The sequence below is a fragment of the Sturnira hondurensis genome, unplaced genomic scaffold (assembly GCF_014824575.4).
Source record: "Sturnira hondurensis isolate 20B ecotype Veracruz unplaced genomic scaffold, ASM1482457v3 Scaffold0013699, whole genome shotgun sequence".
Taxonomy (NCBI): Eukaryota; Metazoa; Chordata; class Mammalia; order Chiroptera; family Phyllostomidae; genus Sturnira; species Sturnira hondurensis.
Window position 1 is genome coordinate 201,862 of NW_028086330.1, and position 16,327 is coordinate 218,188.

Sequence of the window (16,327 nt, forward strand, 5' to 3'; positions counted from 1 at the left end):
TACCTTCTTTTTCTATTGTTTTTCGAGTACAGTTTTCTGACTTTCCCCCAATGCTTCCCCAACCTACCAGCCTTCCCCACCTCCTTCCCCTCTTTCCACACCCCTTTACAAATGAGAATACAATCAATAAGGTCTCCACTTTAGGTTTTCATGCCTTATCAGGGGCAGGTTCAAATTTGAATGTGAAATTCTCTGTCTCACTATTGCTTCATATCTTCCAATGGGGTAGCAGTTAAGATAAGGAAGAGTAAAAAGTACCTTCATAATAGGAAACAGGTGGTCTCATCAGGGTGTTCTCAGCAGTCTTTGTACAACAAAATGTGTGGAGCTCACTTCATACAACCTGGCCATAACTTTTCTGTATAGCACAGGTCAGTGATGGTAAATGTAAGGGTGCAGGGCAGCAGGGCTAGGCCAACTGCTTCAGTGGAAAAGAAAAGAAGAGGACACACCTTCAGAATGGCTCGGACTAAGTGCAGGGTTATGCCACACCCTTCTCATATACACTAATATGCTCTTTGCAAAGACGTCTTCTGTAAACATATGAAGAGTTTATTATGAACACAAAATCAGTTAATTTTGTACATGGTCTTGTGACCCATCTTTTGGGTCAGCATTTGCAAATGCATCCGGATGCACAGAAGGCTATGAGGATACCATCTGTGACAGATAAAAAAGAGACTTCAATGACGTTTAAGTTGACTGGCACTGACTAAAACTAAAGCCCAGGATTATGGCCACTTGTTTCACTAAGTTACGCTAAATGAGTCAGAACATGCCTGGAGGTCCAGGTGTCTCATATGCATTCTTGCAAGAGGGATTAATCCAAATTTATCCCCAATATTTGGGTTGGCCTAGAGCTTCATTTCCACTTTCATAGATTCCTAATTTGGCCACACATATAGGACAAGAAACAGGATCCCATATATGACATATGGAAATACATGACAGGTTGCTTTCAATATGCATTTCCAGACTCAGAATGTCAACAGGACTGTGAAGAAATAGACTGATGGCTTTCCAAGTGTGAGTAGAAGTACATGGGCCTGCACATCAGCAGCAGTCCAGTTGTATCTTCTGGAGAACTAGACATCAGAGAAGTAACCTGTCATTGCTGGTGTTATGCTAGATTAATTTACTAATATCTCCTTTTTATATAAGCAAATTAAAGCTCATGGCGATGAGGGGATATTCCTAACACACAGTCTGGAGGTGAGCAGAGTCAGTTTTTGTTCAGAAGGTGTCTGGTGTTCCCATAGCAAAATGTTACACTAGGATATGTTGAATGGTATTGAATGTCATATAGGTGATTACATAGCTAGTCGTATAAATAGTTCCACACGGAAACTCAGTACTATAGACAATATGGGACACTTCTGGTGGACCCTGGAGGTGAGAACTCTCCTTAGTGACAAGCAATTGTCATTTCCACACTCAGTGAACCAGGGAGGGAACTATTGTAAGCAACATCACCATGAACCACCAAAGAAGTAGCCTCTTGAGCTCACCCCAAAACTGACAGGCTTTCAGAACATGTGTGGAGGGACATATGGACACAAGGTTAAAAAGACTGAGTTTTAAATATATAATTTGAGTTTAGTGGGTGGGGGATAATTATTCATTTATGATTGACAAGGAATTTTTTAGATGTACTAATAGTTTAAATACAAGAATTGTGCCAAAAGTCTGCAACAAACCCAGAGTTTTCTAAGCTGTTCTTGTTTCTCTGCTTTGTCTACAGTCCTGGAAAAAGCCTAGCGACACAATCATTGTTAACAGTATGAGGAATTTTTGTTTCTCATGAGAAATCTATTTGTTTTCTTATTCAGAACTTAGAGAGGACATCTCTTATTTGGTGATTATAATGCTATTAGAAAACCCGTGTGAATTGGGGCGTGGCAACAATTATTGAGGTAATATAGGGCAACATACCACATGGAGAAGGAAAAGTTTTGCTGAAAAAATTTATGTGATAGATACACCTATCGGCTTTGTTCTTGCTTTAACGCAAGATCCAGCATTAATGAGTAATGAGTAATCCAGCATCCTAGCTTCACAGTCGCTATGGACTTGCACTACCTCACACACTACACAAACTTAACTGCATGTAGGTGGAAATAAGGACACCTTTCTCATTTTAAATATGAGGTTTTGTTAACTTTACAGCATGGCTACTGGAGCCTAAAAAATCTTATTGAAAGATAATGTTTGTAGTGTTAAAGTCTCATTTTCTTTTGTGTATTTTTTTAGAAATGCTTTTCTCTGTCCCCATAGAAAGGTGGATGAGATTTTTGCTAGGATCATCATGGTTCTGCATAATGACTCAGTGTTTGACAGTGGCAGAATTGTGTGGTACCCAGTCTTCATATTGACAACTCGTAGGCTTTTATAGCATTATTGCATGCAGAGTATAGAGCCTTGAAAAATCAGAACTGTGGTTCCAGAGTGCTGCTTCTGTGCAAACATTCTGTGAGTTTTCCCCCTGAGTCTCAGAAAAAAAAAAACCCAAAAAACTCTAAGTTAGAAGCTTCTTCAAATGCCACTCCAGTTTTTAAGTGTTTCAAAGGTTTTATCATCTCACTGCATAGCCTGTCTGCCCTGGACAGAATTCTTGAATATGTCATTTCCTAGAGAACCACAAAAACAAGAACAGTAAAGAAAAAAAAGAAATGTTGCTGCTAAAAAGGATTGTATCCTATAGGAAAAATAAAAGGGAGAAAAGTGATGAAAGATGCAGAGAACCATTGTTTCTTTGGTTTCTTTTCTTTAACAGAAATGGCAAAAGGATCCAAATATTATGCTAAAAACATCTAGGTTGACCCTTCTGCTCTGCTCTGCACTGTGGGTGCTGTCTTTCGGCAATCATATGAAATAAAGACCAAAATACACAAATATCAGAAAAGATAAGAATCCAGCTCTATATCCTTTACCCCATGCTGCCAGACTGAGGGAAATATGTCAAAAGTCTATCTAGAGATTGTTCTATATACAGCTTTTACACGTTCTTCTGCAAATGGTAGCAGACTAAAGCAATTGTGATCACCTAGCTACAAGTGGATTCAACACTGTTTAATTAAAATGATAGCCACTCACACTCTCCATTATCTCTCTTTCTCAGGTCTTACCTCATAATTGTAGTTTTAATGACATCTCCTTTATTTTCTCTATGACACATAATTTAAGATCCTTTTTTTAATTTTCTATATCAAATATTTTACTTCAATATACAGACAACTATTCAAACATTTTCTGTTAAAAATAAACTGTTTGCAACCTGGGGGCATTTTCCCAGCAAAAACACAAAATAAGTACAAACAGAAGGGAAAATATGGAATGGTGGATTCATGGCAGTGTCTGTACTGGACTGAGGATGAGTCCTAGTTTGTTGATAAGCACGCACCCAAACATTGCAAAGTGCACCACTATAATACAGGCTTCTATGTCCAAGTGGTAGATAAGTGAACTTCCTCAACACACACTTGAGGAATAGAGATGCATGTTTCTATTTCCCAAAGAGGGAATAAACTCCCAAGGGACTGAAAGATCTGCATGAGTCCAAAATACCTGGGTTTCTGAGAAGATTGGTGCTGCTCTCACTTAGGGGTGGTTATGGCTCATCAGAAGTGATTAGCCTGAGAAGCCCCATGTAGGATATAAGAGAAATGCCTCCTCTTTTAAAAGGTGGCAGAATTGTAGGAATGGATCTTGAAGATCTCTGACTTCAATTCACTGATGATGACACTAATTCTCAAGAGTCCAGGGTTTTTTCTTTTTTGTAAAAAACAACATATTTTTGGGTATAGATATTTTACCTCAGGTTTTGGTATTTAAATTCCAGAACAAGAATCAGAGAAACAAGTGAAAGAGTTTTTATTTCTTGTGTATTGAATTTATACAGGTGATGTGGTATAATAAATTAATAAAGTTTCAAGTGTATGATGTTATTGCACATTATTAGTCTACATTATTTTGTTTCACTATCCAAAGTCAAGTCTTTTTCTATCAAGACATATTTTTTCCCATTCTACCCCTTCCTTTATTTGGTCATCATACCTTTCTCCTTGTGTATGAGGGTTTTTCTTTCATTTTTTAAATTATTTCTGAAGAGCTTTCAAACCCATCTCTTCTGACATCTGTCAGTCTCTATCTAGTTTCTGTGAATTTGTCTGTATTTTGGTTTTTTGTCTATTTTTCTCATTATATTATACTTATAAGTGAATCCATCTGGTCTTTTTCTTTCTCTGTCTTATTTCAATTAGCATACTACACACCATGCCCACTGATGCCACTACTACAAAAGATATATTTTTTATGATCAAGGAGTATTGAATTGTGTAAATTTCTTCATGCACTGATTTTAAAAATGATGTTTAGTTTCTTATTTTTAGAGAGGGAGCAGGGGAAGAAAAAGAGAAAGAGAGAAAGATCAATGTGTGACTGCCTCACATGAGTTCCCACCAGGGTAATGGTCAGTAACACAAGCATGTGCCCTAACTGGGAACTGAACCAGCAACTCTTTGGTTCACTGGTGGGTACTCAACCCACTGAGCCTCACTATCCAGGGAATCATGCACTATTTTGAGAATGTAAATTACTGTAGCTACCATGGAAAACTCTAGGTAGTTTCCTCAAAATATTAAAAACTTAATTGCCTAACAACCCAGCATTTCCAATTGTGAAATTGTATCAGAAGAAACTGAAAACACTAATTAGAAAAAATATATGCACCCCTGATACAGATAGATTTGATTAAGATACCCCAGAGCATTGGGGAAGTAAAGAAGGGCTATAGGAAGAGTTTGTTAGACAATGATAGGCAGTCTAGGATGGGATTGTCCAAAAAGCTGAAAGCTTCTAGAGCCAGTGAGAAAAATAAAAAACAAAACAAGACAAACAAACAAACAATCAAACAAAAAAACAGTGCTGGCTCTCTAACTGAGAGGCTCAGGGGCTTTCTGGGACTCTGACTCCTGGGGGGGTGCTCTCTGTCTTATGCTTTCAATCTGTTCTTTGAGAAAAAAGGCCAAGGTGATTGTAAGGCAACTGCCTGAATTTCCCAAGGACACATTTTCTATTGGTAGGAACTCTAGACTAAGCCTAGGGTTAGCCTTTCCTGGCAGAGGGTGGCATTTTTTTTTCTTGGTGTTCTGCAGGGAACAGGCTGTGAAGCAAAAGCCTGCCATTCTTCCATAACTGTGTATTTTTTGTATATTATGTTGTTTTTACTTCGTAAGCCAACCTTATAGAAACAAGGCAACTCTTGAAACTAATAGGGAAGGATTGAGAAGATGGTGGTGAGTTAGGTGTGATAGAGCCCAGTTCTCCCTGTGCTCAGCTGGAACTTGTAGACAATCTTCTGAGGAACAGAGTGAACAGCAAAAGGAATGCCAGCTCTTATAAAGTTTGGAGGCCAAAAATTGTACAGGGCATTGTAAAACAGATGGTGAGGAGATTGTTCTGGGACAGAAAGGTCTCTGGGATCTGCAGGGGGACCAAGGCTGCTGTGGCTCCTGGCCTGGTGACTGCCATAGGTTACAGGGAGGAGAGTTTGATCACTGGCTCCCTCTCCTACCAGAGCAGGGAGGGCTGCCCAGCACCAGGAAGGACCTCAATGCTGGGAATCACTGGGGGGAATAGAGATGAAGTGGGAGACACACGGTGGTCGTACACATCTGCTGTAACTGTGGATGCCAGCACCAGACAACTTGAGGTGCAAGGTGATATGTGGAGAAGGCGGGGGGTGGCGGGGTGGGTGGCCCTGCTGGACTCTGACTTGGATAATCTCCAGGCTGGTTGGAAAGTTGGGCAGTGTGAAAAGCTGTGTCAGAATGGCTGGCAGATGCTTTGTAAAGAACTCTCAAGCAGTAGCTGACTTTCCCTGAGGGTGATTTGAGCTGCATGTGTCCAGAGACTGAGTGACTAAGCAGAGCCACACACCCAAGCTTTTCTTGTGCTGCACACCCAGAGGCTGATTGGACCTGTATGCCTGAGACTGAGTGGCTGAGTGAAAGAAACAATGTGCTCAAGATTGACTCACACTCTGTGTCTGGAGACTGAGTTTCTGATTTAAACCTGGTAGCTCACAGAGGACCAAGGACAGAGGCCTGGAAACTGTGAATATTGCATCCCAGACATGTTCCCATCCTCTCAAAACCACAGGAAAGGAAAACAGTAAAGCCCAGCACCCCATTTCCTGTGCCATCTAAGAATACCAGCAGAACTTGCTGAACAGGTTTAAAGTTAGCAGGAGACATGTTTTCTTTCTTTTTTCGTCCTCTGTCTTTTTTTCTTCCCACAAGATACAAAATAAAACATGGAGTTACAAAGGGCCCAGAGACAGATTGAAAGGGGGAGCACAAGGCTAATTCCAAAAACTGAGAAACTGAGAAAAATGTCACTATTCTATTCCATAGAGCTGGCATTTTATTTTTATGTGTATTATTATTTTTTCATTATTTTTACCACCTTTATTTTATTAGTATTTTTTAAATTTGTCTTTCCTATATTTAGTTTTTCTCATTTTATTTTTTAAATAATTGTTTTTCTTTTTAAATTATATTTTATTGCTTATGCTATTATAGTTTATTATTTTTATTATTTAATTGTTGTTCAAGTACAGTTTTCTGTGTTTTACTCCCTTCCCAGCACATTCCCCCAGTGCTCCCCACCTCCCAAGAGAGGATGCAAATCAACACAATCAGAAATGAAAGAGGAGAGATTATAACTGATATCACAGAAATACAAAGGATTATAAGAAAGTACCATGAAGAACTGTATGCCAAGACATTTGAAAACCTAGGTGAAATGAATAAATTTGTAGAAAAATACAATCTCCCAAAACTCGGCAAAGAAGAAGCAGAAAGCCTGAACAGACCAACAGCAGCTGACAAAATTAAAGCAGTAATTAAAAAACTCCCCAGTGACAAAAGCCCTTGGCCAGTTGATTTCACCAGAGATTTCTATAAAGCATTTAAGGGAGATCTAACCCCTAAACTTCACAGACTGTTACAAAAAATCGAAGAAGATGGAAGGCTCCCAACCTCTATTTGTGAAGGATCATCATCCTAATATCAAAAACAGATAAATACACAAGAAAGAAAGAAAACTTCAAGCCAATACCACTGATGAATATATACTCTAAATCCTCAAGAAAATATTACCCAACTGGATCCAGCAATACATTAAGGAGGTCATACACCATGACCAAGTCGGATTCATTACAGGGATGCAAGGTTGATACAATATTCACAAATCAATAAGTGTAATATATTACATAAACAAAAGCAAATACAAAAATCACATGATCTTACCAAATACAAAAAAATACAAAAATACAAAAAAGCATTTGATAAGGTACAGCACACATTTATGATAAAAACACTGAGCAAAGTGGGAATGGAGGGACCATTCTTCAACATAATAAAGGCCATATATGAGAGACCTACAGCCAACATCATACCCAATGTGCAAAAACTAGAAACTTTCTTCCTAAGATCAGTTACAAGACAAGGTTGTCCACTTTCACTTCTTTTCAACATAGCATTAGAAGACCTGGCCACAAAAAATAGGAAAATAAAGGAAAATAAAAGAAATTCAAATAGGAAAAGAGGAAACAAAACTGTCATTGTTTGCAGATGACGTGATAGTATACATAGAATATTCTATAGACTCCACCAAAAAACCACTAGACCTAACAAGTGAATCTGGCAAAACAGCAACATGCAAAGTCAATATTCTGAAATTAAAGGCTCTTGTGTATACCAACAATGAAATATCAGAAACACAAATCAGGAAAAAAATTTCATTTGATATAGCAACAGAAAAAATAAAATACCAAGAAATAAATGTATCTAAGGATGTAAAAAATCTGTGCTCAGGAAACTATAGAACACTAATGAAATAAATTAATTAAGACACAAACAAATGGTAACATACACAATGTTCATGGATCAAAAGAATTAACACCATCAACATATCCACACTACCCAAAGCAATTTATAGATTCAGTGCAATAACTATTAAAGTACCAATGGCATAATTCACAGATATAGAACAAACACTTCAAAAATGTACATGGGACCAAAAATGACACTGAATAGACGTAGCAACTTTGAGAAAGAAGAGCAAAGTAGGGGGATCACAACAGCTGATATGAGACAGAATTACAAGGCCATTGTAATCAGAACAGCCTGGTAGTTGCATAATAATGGAAAGATAGACCAATGGAACAGAAGAAAAACTCCAGAAAAATAGAAAAACTCTCTCCATAGAGACCCAGGTCTCTGTGGTCAATTAATATTTGAGAAAGAGGGAAGAAGCCTAAAATGGAGTAAAAATAGCTTCTTTGACAAATGGTGGTGGGAGACTGGGACAGCTACATGCAAAAAACAAAACAAAACAAAACAAAAACCAAAAAGCAAATGAAACTTAAGCACCAACTTACACCAAACAGAAAAATAAATTCAAAGAGAATAAAAAATATAAGTCATGACATCATAAGAGTCCTAGAGAAAACCATCGGCAGGAAAATACCAGACATTCCATGCAGCGACATCTTCACTGATATGCCACCTCAAGCAAGGGACAGAAAGGAAATAATAATCAAGTGGGACCTCATCAAATTAAAAAGTTTCTGCATGGCTAAATAAAACAGTTTTAAAATGAAAAGAGAACCAGCCATATGGGAAAACATTTTTGCCATGATACTTCACACAAAGGCTTTATCTCCAAAATATATAAAGAACTCACACAATTCCAATCTAAGAGAACAAGCAATCCAATTAAAAAATAGGCAAAGGACTTGAACAGACACTTCTTCAAAGATGACATACAGAGGGCCCAGAGACATATGAGAAGATGCTCAGGTTCACTAGCCCTCAGAGAGATGCAAATTAAAATCACAATGAGATACCACCTCACACCAGTTTGAATGGCCATCATAAACCAAGCAACAAACAACAAGTGCTGGAGAGGTTGTGGAGAAAAGGGACACCTAGTGCACTGTTGGTGCAATTGCAGATTGGTGCAGCCACTGTGGAAAACAGTATGGAATTACCTCAGAAAACTAAAAATGGAACTGCCTTTTAACCTGGCAATTCCACTGCTAGCATAACATGCTAAGAACTCTGAAAGAACAATCCAAAAGAACCTATGCACCCCAATGCTCAGAGCAGCAGTTTACAATAGCTAAGTGCTGGAAGCCACCCAAGTGCCCATAAGTGAATGAGTGGATCAAAAAATTGTGGTACAGTCACACAATGGAATTCTATGCTGCAGAAAGAAAGAAGAAGCTACTACTGTTCGAGACAGCATGGGTGGAACTGGAGAGCACTGTGCTTAGTAAAATAAGCCAGGCGGTGAATGGCAAATACCATATGATCTCACTTTTAACAGGAACCTAATCAACAAAATAAACAAGCAAACAAATATAACCACAGACACTGAAATTGAGAACAGGCTCACAGTTAACAGAGGGGAGGGGATAATGGGGAAAATGGTGAAGGGTTTACAGAAATAATGATAAAGGACACATGGACAATAACAAGGGGGTTGATAAACGGGGAATTAGGTGGGGCAGGCTGTGCTGGTGGGGAGGGGTGAGGGGAATGGTGGAACACTGTTCTTGAAAAACAACAACAAAAAGAAACTAAGAGGGGAAACGTAGGACAATTCACGTGTTAGAGTTTAGCCATAATTGATGGATTTAGGTGATTAAAGCTGTGACTTGATAGGCCTCAGTATCTGCTTTTGAAAAGAGGCCTTTGCCTCTGAAATTTTTGCTTCTAGAGAGAGAAAGTGGGCAGCAGAACCCAAAGTGCTGTTTGGTAACACACCTATTTATTGCCATGTGATTTACATTAGCCAACATTTGTAGGCAGACTTAAAGCCTATCAGTATATGAATGGGAAAAAAAGCCTGAGAAATTCTTTTCATGTTATGCTCCTTCACTATTTTATTTACAATTATGGGGTTTCCCAGAAAACACAGTTTGTGGGAATAGCAATTATGTTTCAATTTTCCTCTTTTTTTATAACTGATTCTTAGTTTCCTACAATTCTGGCCATTATTATCTTAGTAATATTTTTAAAACTCAGTACTTTAAAATAAAACTATTGTTATCTAATCATTTTATTCCACATTTAACTCTCAGAACAGCCCTATATGTCAGGTGCTTTTTAATATCCCATTATTAGGAAAAAAGGCAAAATGCAAATTCTGTACTCTGTGGCTGCTTCAAAATTCTAACATGAAATTTTTGGCCACGTTGTTTCTCAGTATCTTTCTTAAACTGTAGCAGAAAACCTCAAAGAGTGCAGAAAATGTGAAGAAAATAGGAGTATTCTCAAGGATTTCATATTTTGTACAACTGTCTTCGTGGAGCTAAACTTCAGAGAGTCTGGCCTCAGAACTCTCTGAGGCCATTAGAACTGGTTGGTGCAAGGTGGTAATGAATAATTTGTGTGTTAAGTGCATAATAACAAAGCCATAAGCTGCACTGAAAAGGATAAAAACAGTGCACCCCATAAGATAGATTTGGACTAAATCTAGACATTGACTAGGACATCCTCGCTCACAATGCAAGATTCTTCTTTCAAACACATGCTCTGTGGTAACATGAGGCAATTTTTCTGAAGTCAAAACTTAATCACATTGTTAAATGTTCCTGTGATTTATCATTATGGACAGTGTTGGGAGCATGCCTTCAGATGCACAGTAAGCTCCAAAGATACCATCTGTGCTACATGGAGAAGAGAACCATATGATGTTTATTTTTTCTATGTTTATACTAAAACCGAATATCTGAAATTATGAACAATTTTTTCACAAGTTATACTGTGTCACAGAAAGTGCCTGAAGCTAGCATAATGAATCATATATATATAATGATTCTATATCAACTACATGTACATATGGAGTTTATTATATATATATAATATATAATATATATATATATATATATATATTATATATTATTCAATATACTGAATAAACTCTATGCAACATTTTACCAAATATCTGAGTTAGCCTGGGGATTCTCTGCAGCACCCAGAGCTTCTTAATCCAGCCACAACAAGGACAAAATCCGTGATAAGAAAATTTGCATAGATACTTTCTTAACAGGTTGCTTTTTGGGTATTTTTCCAAAGTTTCAATGGCCACAGGCCAGGGAGGAAAAAGACAGAGAATTTCTCATGAGAAAATAGAAAGTTATAAACATAAAGGACCACAATATTTCCATCAGTATATTATACACAACAAAGTGCCAAGTATGCACTAGCCATGGCTGATACAATTAATTCCCCTAAAAATTACACACACTTTATTTAACTACCCACTTTCAGAGAGGCAAACTGATGCTCAAAGGGATTAAGAATATTGCCAAATAGAAGCAAAAGGTAGACAGGGTCACCTTGTGCTGTTGAGAAAGCCAATAATCATGCAGTGGAAAGCTGGTCCATGATGTACTGTGTGGTACTAAATGCCAGATAGTTGAACAGCTAGGTAGTCATGTACACAAATGTTCTACAATGAATGGTAAGTATTACAGATACATGCATGGGACACCCCATTCTAATGCCTCCTGGGTAGCCCACAACTTGAAACTTTCATTAACATATAAGCTGGTGTTATCTTCACAATAAGTAAGTAGGAAAGAGACATAATGCAGGCAGCATCCCTAGGAACCACACCAAAAGTATAATGATGCGAAAATCTCTCAGAAACTCTGAGTTCTTTATGGACATGGGTGAAGAAATAAAGATTTTTAAAATAAAAATAACCTGAGCTAGAAATGTACAATTTGTGTTTACTGGTTTGAAAAAATACATACAATTATTTCCTTCAGGGAGTTTTGTTAGGGGAGAACAACAGATCCTCCTGTAGGAAGTCTGTCTTAAGACCTTTGTCCCAGTGAGTCTGCAAGAAGCACTTAGTATAGAGACTAGAATACAGAAGGTTATGGATTTGAATGGCTCCACAATCTCTTTCAGGTCAGAACTTACAACCCACTAAAACACATCTCTCCACATTCTCTCTAAGATACTGAGGCTTGATCTGCCCCTGATATGAAGCAAAATGATCTGCAAGATGTCATTCTTTTCCAATTTGAAGGCACTGTGTAAAAAAAAAAAAAAAGACACATTATGTTGGGAACTGCCCTGCCAAGTTTCAGGAGTTGTAACTGCCCCCCATGGATAAGGCTGAGTGAGCAACCTTTGGACCATAAGCCACTAAGGAGCCAACCTTATCTCTGGCAGCAGTGCTGCTTCTGCTTCATCCATCTCTGGCCCCCAATACTTGGTCAGTTAGTCAATGATGGGTACAACCCCTCAGAGGGGGGGAAACCTAAGCCAGACACAATCACTTGGGAGGCCCTCAAGGAAGGACCCAGGGGGCTGCAGCAAAGAGTGGGTGATGGACCCTTCCCTCCCAGCTTTGGTGAAGCCTGAGTCCTCAGTCTCTATGCAAGAAGTCTCTGAGAATTCCTTGGCTATCTGCCTCCTCTGTCTGACTTAAGCCTGAAAACAAATGACTGAGGGTGGTACAGCCCTGTGCTGGAAATGGTGGGCTCCCTGGGTAATTAGACCTGAGGAAGGATATGTGAAATCCTGTGAAACCTGCTTTTCTAAGAAAGCTCTTAGTTAAATGGTAAAGGACAAAGCAGAAAATGAGTTTGTTTTCCCAAAGTTCTGTAGCCTTTTAGCTGATAGACCCTGACTTAGAAGAAGCCCTAGTAGTTCTTTGTATGCTATCTACTATTTACTGCCTGACAATGATTAATAAGTTGTACCTGAACTCCTGTGCAAAAACAAACAAACAATAAAAGCCTGTTTAGGCAGGCGTCAGCATGCTCTCCCCTTGAGAGGGTGGCCAGGCCATTCTGAGGCTCTCCCCCTTTGAGGGATTGGCCGTGCTCTCCCTTTTCCGCCACAGGACTTGGTGGTCCATGTGAATTTGTCTTGATTTTCCATCCATAACACCGTGGACACTGCAGGCCAGTGCATGTATCAACAGTATAATAACTTAAAATTTCAAGTGAGAGTGTTGATTGTTTTTCCTGCTGCAGTAAATCAAGTTTTCATACCCTCATTATGAACATTTTAGATATAGCAAAGGGGTAAATGGACAATTTAGTTGACAAGTCAGTCCACTACAGGGAAAGAATTTGATCCAATAACACAGGAATAGATGAGCCTTTATGCGGCCAATGAACTTCTGATAAATCCTTATACTAACAATAAAACAAGGGGCTATAAAGGAACAGTGAGAGACCATGAATAACCTGACATCAGGTAGATTTAAAACTAAAGGAATAATTATGCATGCCTTGTAGGTCAGGTCCCCACTAGGGGGTGTGTGAGAGGCAATAACACATTGAATTTTCTCTCCCTCCCTTTCTACCTTCATTATCCTCTAAAAACAAAGAAATAAAACCTTAAAAGAGAGAACTCAGAATTAGATGCATGTTCCTGCCAAGATGGAGCTATAGGTAGAAAGCCTTTGCTTCCTTGCACAACCAAAAGGAAAATAACAACCAAACTAAAATCGATAAACAACCAGAAGTGCCACAAAATCAAACTGCATGGAACTCTGACAACCAAAAAAAGTAAAGAAACAGTGAACCAGACCAACTAGACTGGTATTACAAGCATATGGAGAGGACCCATGGTGATGTTTTGTAAAGCGTGGGTAGGGCAGTCCTAGAGAAAATAGGTGTGAAAGTAGACTAAGTGGGCCAGGCTGGATCAATGGAAACTGAGACCCAGAGCTGACTGTGGAGTACTGTGGGGTTTGTCGCATGGGAGAAACCCTCAGTCTCCCAAGAGGGTTCCTTGGGAAGTGGGCTAGAACCCAGCTGGTGAGGTGCATAGTCGCTTTTCTGGCCCCACCCACACAGGGCAGAGGGGCAGAGATAGGGAGACAGAGTGGAGAGTACTCAGAGAAAGGTATTGGCTACAGTATCAGGGCAGGTAAGGCAGTGGCTGGTGGACTGCTTGAGGCAGCTATTGGTAGAGCTGGTGGTTCTATATTTGCATGTGGATAAACCAGGAGGAACACTTAGGGTGTGAGAAAGAACACGCAAATTAGGGTTCCAGTGTTGAGAAATAAAGCCTCAAAATCACTTACTGCAAAAACCTGTGGGGGCTGAGGTGGTGGGATTATCTCCAAGACTCGCAGGAGCATCCATAGAAGAGACCCACATGGTCCTAGAATGTACACAAAACCACCCACACAGGAATCAACACCAGAAGGGCCCAATTTGCTTGTGGGTAGCTGAGGAAGTGACTGAAAGCACCAATGAATCAGGCAAGCCACACTGGTTGCTGTCAGATCTGTCCCAAACATACAGCCCCGCCACGCAGTGGTGTGGGCTGTCCACCCCCTAGCAAATATCTAACACTCCACCCCCTACTACATAACAGGCGTGCTGAGACAAAAAAAAAAAAAGTACAACTCAAATAAAATAACAGATTGGAGCTTCAGAAAAAGTACAACTAAGTGATGAAGTGATAGCCAACCTATCAGATGCAGAGTTCAAAACACTAGTAATCAAGATGCTCACACAAACAGATGAGTATAGTCACAAATGAGAGGAATAAGTGAAGGCTATGCAAAGCAAAATAAAGGAAAATGTACAGGGAACCAACAGTGACAGGAAGGAAACTGGGACTCAAATCAATGACTTGGAGCTAAAGGGAAAAATAAACATTCAACCAGAATGAAGAAACAATAATTAAGAAAAATAAGGAGATGCTTAGGAACCTCTAGGAGAATTTAAATATTCCAACATCTCAATCACAGGGGTGCCAGATGGAGAAGAGAGAAAGCAAGAAATTCAAAACTTATTTGAAAACATAATGAAGGAGGACCTCTGTAATCTAGCAAAGGAAATAGACTTCCAGAAAGCCCAGTAAGCTCAGAGAGCCCCAAGGAAGTTGGACCCAAGGAGGCACACAACAACGCACATCATAATTACATTACCCAAGATGAAAGATAAGGAGAGAATCTCAAAAGCAGCAAGAGAAAAGGAGACAATTACCTATGAAGGAGTTCAAATTAAACTATCAGCTGATTTCTCAAAAGAAACCATATGGGCTAGAAGAGGGTTGGAAAGAAGTATTCAAAATCATGAAAGTCAATGACCTATAAGCCCTATTACTCTATCCAGCAAAACTATAATTTAGAATGGAAAGGCAGATAAATACCTACTCAGATAAGGATGTGTTGAAGCAGGTCATCATCACCAAGCCCTTATTATAGAAAATGTTAAATTTTCTATAGAATTTGACTTATCTAAGAAAAAAAAGGATAAAAATATGCTTGGTAAAATGGTAAAAATCACAACTAGCAACAACCAAACCTGAAACAAAAACAAACAAACAAACAAAGAAACTAAGTAAACAGCAATAGGAATGGATTCATAGAAATGAAGATCATATTGAGGGTTATCAGTAGGGGGTTGGTGGGGAGCCGAATGATGGTACATGTTCAGGGAATAAAAAGCATAAATGGTAGGTACAAAATACACAGGGATAGGTTAACAATAGTAAAGAAAAAGTAGAAGGTAAAGAACTTACATGTATGACCCAAGGACATGAACTAAGATGGGGGAATCCTGGTGGGAGGTGGGGTACGGGGTGGAGGGAAATAATAGGTTGAAAAAAATGGAACAACTGTAATACCATAATCAACAAAATAGATATAAAAATGAAAAGAAAAATCTCAAAGGATGCCACAGGTTTTAAAAATCATGAAAAACATAAATAATTACATACAAACACATATGACAATCTAGATAAAATGAAGTTTTATCAATAACATAGAACCTCTCAAGGCTCAACTAGAAAGAAACAGTGAAAGTCTATAAACAATTCCCAGCAGTGAAAGTGAAACCATAATCAAAACTTCCCCAAAACAAAATCCCAGGTCCAAGTGGGTTATAGGTGAAGTCTGCCAAATATTTAAATAACAATTAGTACACATTGTCTTCAAACTATTTGAAAAACCATAGAGTAACACTGGAGTGTATGAGGGAATTGTCACAGTGGCTTCATGTGTAAAGCAGTGAGAATGTACTAGGACCTCACTTTGGGGGAATCCTTCCATAACTCTTCCCTTCCACTGTGCTTTCATCTTCAACCTCACACGTTTTGTCTGTCTCCTAGGATCACTTCATTGCATGGCATGTGGCTTTGGACCAAGTGAATAGCCAGATGGCAATTTGAACTTATTCTCACCCTGTCTGGGCAAAAAAAAAAAAAAAAAAAAAAAAAAAAAGCGGGGGTGGGGGGCCAACAGGTGGATGTGTAAGAGATCACCAGTGGCT